The sequence below is a fragment of the Petromyzon marinus genome, chromosome 4, assembly GCF_048934315.1.
Source record: "Petromyzon marinus isolate PM22_M1 ecotype Great Lakes invasive population chromosome 4, UKy_Petmar_22M1.pri1.0, whole genome shotgun sequence".
Lineage (NCBI taxonomy): Eukaryota > Metazoa > Chordata > Hyperoartia > Petromyzontiformes > Petromyzontidae > Petromyzon > Petromyzon marinus.
In genome coordinates, this window is record NC_133670.1 from 10403395 (window position 1) to 10408802 (window position 5408).

Here is a 5408-nt window from a genome sequence, read left to right on the forward strand (position 1 = left end):
TATGTTCGGCGTCAACCGATGACTTATCCACTGTTGTATGAAAACCTCCTGCAGCCGTAACCATCTCTCACATTCTCTTGATGCAACAATCTATGAAGGTCCTGCACCACCAGCTAATATCGTTTAATCTCCTCTCGGGTGCGTTTCCCTCCTTTGGCTGCCATTCTAATATTAATCTCGACCACTGGGCGTCATCACTTCTACTGACATGTCTTGCCCAACTCCACTTGTGTTTTTTTTTTCACGGTCATTACGATGCCTCTAACTTGGGCATATTCTCTGATCTAAGTGTTCCACTTTCCGTCTCTGAGTGGAATTCCAAGCATCCACCTCTCCATGCTTCTTTGAACACTTTTCGCTGTTTTCCATTTCCTTTGACATTGTCCATGTTTCTGACCCATGTTATAGCAGGTAATGTAATAACTATGTCATCAGCAAATCTGACATGTTTCGATTTAAAGCTTTCGTGACTGCAGGGATTCATATTCTCGGGTCTTTTGGTAAAGTCACGTGACTTTACCGAAAGAACCAATGATAAATTTGACATGGTTAACGTATTTCTTTTCATTTATGTCCACTCTTTTATTTCTCAACCAAATTATAGGAATTTTCAGTTTCTCACGTCACTGTGAATCACTTTGGTGAAAAAGTGTCTCCTTGTCTAACTCCCATGCCAATACATATATTGAGGCTGCAAATGGTTTTATTATTTCGATGGGACCTTTTTTGCTGGTATCAAAATTATGAAAAACAGAAAAGGCTTTTGCCCTTTCCAGCAATAATACAGGTGTTATTATTTAAATGTTTTTTTTTATGTAGGCCTTGCTTTGCGGAAGCTTGGATGACTGCCAATTTCAACTGAGTCAAATTACTTTTCGGAGACTACAAAGGCCAAGCATAATGGTATTTTTGTTCATTTTAGCTTTTTTTATCTATGCATATGTTCGATAAACTAGTTTGGGTATAGTGAACATTGGATTTTGTATCATTGTTTTACAAAGAAATATAAAATATAAATACACTGATATCGATAAAAATGTAAACATCGATCTATGGTGCTATTTTAATAAGAATAAAATTATGTTTCTTCACTATGTTTCTTTTATTTGTCAGTTTTCAATTGTATTACTGTACAGTATAAAATATATTATTTTCAATATAAATTGTCTTTGTTTTCAATATGAATGTAAGTTATGAAGGGTTTATAGTATGAAATGGAAAGGTACGCATCCTCATAGTACTAATGTACTATGGTGGCGAGGTGTTAACTTTCTTGCCTGGTATACAGGAGGACATGGGCTCCATCCCAATCCTCACGCCTGCTGTATATTTGGAGTTTGCATGTCTCTCTCTCCCCATGGTCACGTGTGGAATTTTCTCCGGCTCATCGGGTTTTCCCCTCAACATTTAGAAACATGCGTTTCGAGTATTTGGCTGCTATACATGTCCACTTGATAAGCCACTTCGTTGGACTATCATTTGTGGCCGTATCGCTTCTGAAAATAGCTATATAACTCAGTGGGCCTCACCTGGTAAAATAAAAAAGTAGTTAAATAGTTTAGTTATAGGTTATTCAATATACGAAATTTCAATACATGAACGAAGCCGTAGGAACTTCGTATATCGGGTTATTACTGTACTGTACATGGTCAATGGTAAAGGCAACCTTCCCGTAAACTAACCTAGTCCATGGAGCTGGTTGTCATCTGCGTTCTCCCATTATTCCGTTCAAATTGATCGTCGTAAACAACTGTTATGTACACGCGTTAAGAGGCTGACGCCAGCGCATTTCTTCAAGCCAGTTCCATAACCCTTTTTTGATAGAGCGAGTAAGATATTGTTACATGATTGAGGCTTTTCATTTCTGTGTCAGCATTTAAAATAGGTCTCATATTTGAGATTAACATCTGGTCCCGCTTTTCCAATTGTTGACTCTATTACCATCTCATTTGTTCAGCGAAAAGCAGTCTTAACTTCTTCGAGTGTAAAATTAGGAGATTACTCTTCTCCATCTGAGAAATGGCTTCAATCCTTAGATGTATACATTTTTCTCGAACGATATCCAGAACATTCCCCCTCAACTCATTTTAATATTCTGTCTCTATAATGAGTTTTAGTTCCATCTTTCTGTGATCGGGTTCCCATTTGTGATTTGCCAACCATTAACCTCCTTGTTGCTGCTTTTGTGCTCTCATTGTTTGCTATGATGTCTTCAATCATGGTTGTGTTCTCCGATTACTTTTCTCATTCTTTAGCCAATATTTTACAGGGTTTTGTATGTTAAATTTTTTATTTAGCCCCTCTGTCAATTTCATATCTCTCCTCTTCCACAATGTCTTTTGTGCTTGCAGATAATACGTTCTCCGCTTATTAACAGATAAGAATTAATGGAATAAAAATCGTATTGTTTACACTGCGTCCATTATAATGACAGTCATTACAATACCGAGGTGTTTGAATCTATACCACTGGTATGAATAATGATATCTCTATATGCAATATGTTCAATCAACATTTTAGTGACAGTACAATTCTATTTCCAGCCAAGTCCCCTAGGCCTGATTTACCTTGACAGAGCAAGGTGCAGAGAGACATTGTCAGAAGCTTCATATCCCCACCGGATTTCTCTAATTTTCCCAACGCACAAAGGAAATTCCAATTTCTTTCCTTGTCTTCATCACGTTCAAAACAAGGCTTCCCGTCGTTATGGCATCACGCCATCAATAGCAGTTAATGCTCATTGTGAAAAAAAAAATTCGGGTCTATATTTAACATGTAAATATATGTTTTTATGGCCAGCTGCAGTCTCCTTTTTTAAAAAAAATACATTGAATACAATACCCCTTCCATTACACTATGCAATCAGATGTGTGGAGGAAATGCAAGGAATTCCATTGGCTGCTTACTCCTAGGGGTCCCCAGTAAGGGTATTAATGTGTTTTTTTTTAAGGAATGGCGTAACGGAAACTGGGCGAGCTACGTTAAGTAAACCGAGAATACCAATAAAATTGGGCACTCGAGTGTTCAAATATCCTGCTCAGCATCATAATAGACATAAAAAGGTTGGTGATGAATCTTGTACTTGCACCAAGTTTTAATGGCTTGAGACCACTATGTTCCTGGCCAAATGGTCACCTCCCAAAAGCACAGTTAGAGGCACCACTCATAGTCGTTGAGATGCCGTCTAGAATTTCCCCAATTATTCATGAAAACAAAAACAAACATGGGCGCAAATAAACACTTGTGTAATTTCAAAAGCAAAATGAGCAGCATTTAAAAATACACAATTTTCCCATTCAGTGTGGCGAGCGCATTCTTCTTTAAGAACCATTCACGCAGAGCTTAGCGATGTGTATGTGTGTGTGTAGCTGCACGCCATGGAATCCTATGGGGAAGCCCGCGCGCCTTCAGGGGGAAGAAAGTACCACCATAAAAGGTCAAGTTCATTAGTGACCAGCAGGAGAGGGCCTGGGTCAGATCCAACCTGCTGAGGCACCCTGGCAGCACACGCAAATGATAACACTTTCTTTTTACACCTTTCTGCCATGACATTTCACCAATCAACTTGCCGTTCAACAACACATTCATTACAACCAAGAGTTATATTACATGTAAAAAAAAAACCACAAGCATTTAGATATGTTTCATGAGTACTTCCAAATGAACACGTTATCACATATTTGATATCGCCGGTTCCTTTCGGGTCTGTTTGACTGAAGACCGTTGAGTATATTAAGGTGTACAATGAGCTCATTGCACTCGACTATGATGCCACGATTGGAGTACACAATACGGTAATAAATGTACCTCTGTAGCTGGACGGCACCATCTGGATGAGATAATGTAAGGGCTGTGTGTGGTGTCCTTGGCCAAAGCTTTTTCCAAAACAGTAATAGAAAGGTTCTGTTTTGTTACATCCACTGGCAGCGCACCGTGAAAACACATTAAAAGGGTAAATTAATATGGGGTAAAAATATTTAAAAGAAAAATTAGCCGCGATGTCCAAGTAATTTTTCTGGTGAACACATTGTTTTTTTTTACATTTTCAGCGTTGCTTATTTGAAATTCTTTCCTTGGGTGTAAGATTAAGTGTTTTTCTAATTGTTTTTAACAAAATAAAATTGTAAACATCTGGACTATCAATTTAGAGTTGAGAAATTGCCCACATTCTACATACCATATATCATTTAGCAACATCTGTTGTTATAAACTGTGCAAACATAATACTCACGAACGAACTGATATTTAACGTATACTTTTCACGACTTCATTCCTCTAGAGACTCAAATCTAATGGACTTTAGCAAAAAAAAGATTCAAACAATTCTATAGGAAAAAATAATACAATACAGTGTAATGAATACGTTTCACTGTTGATTGATTCTATTTTCTTTGCACATTTATGCTTGAAATGTTTGTGTTTTTGTTCTCCAATGACCTGTAATACATTAACAGAAAGCTGTGTGGAATGTTTCCTGTTCAGCACACATGGACAAAAGCATTACAAATAAATAGTGTTCGTGTTGTAAAACCAAAAATTCAAGCAGTGAATTTTTGGTTCCTAGCTAGAAATGCACTAAATACAAAGGTGGTATCTTCGTGTATTAAACCAATTACAAGTATCGCACACTGCACAACAGCAACTTTATTTAAATTATTGAAACATTAGTTGCTCAACCGAAATGTGTGCAGTATTGTCACCCACAGCAAAGCAACACCAGCTTCGAGTGCAATTGTATTCTCGAAGTGTTCCATTTAAATTTGCAGATAACCCCATGGATTATAGGATGTGACATTTGAACCTCGTGGCGGTAACCCGGGGTACCATATTACCCCGGCTCTCACTTAATGTCCGTGATGCAGTCATGTTTAGTCTGTTGATGGTCGGCGATGCGGCAATCGGCTCATCTCGACGAGCTGTGCTCACGATGCACCACTAATGGTGCGTTCGGGCGTTCAGGGTTTCAGCGCAATCGTCCTCGCTGTGTTTCGACATCGTGGAGTAGCACTGATTTCGGATTGATTGGTACCCCAGTCGCGGAGTTAAGTACACCTCTGGAAAGAAAAAGTGTCCCAGAAATAAAATATTCAATTGCCTCGGCTATTTTGTATTATTTGGTACCCCGGGATACCGCCATAAGGATAATTTGTTCCCTACATCACTGCAGATAACAAGAGTTCCCTTTTGTACATTCCGAGTATAAATCTTACATTCCCTAGTTTTTTTGTACGTAAGATAGATATATGGAAACATCCCGATAGTAAACACGTACTTGACAAAATGCCTTTAGGCCATGGTGTTGACACTTGCATTTCTGTCCATGTTAAACACATGGCTGGAATGAGCAGTTTTTCTTTTGTGCTGGATTGGCAATACATGATAAAATAAAAAAGCAGTTTTTTTAATTG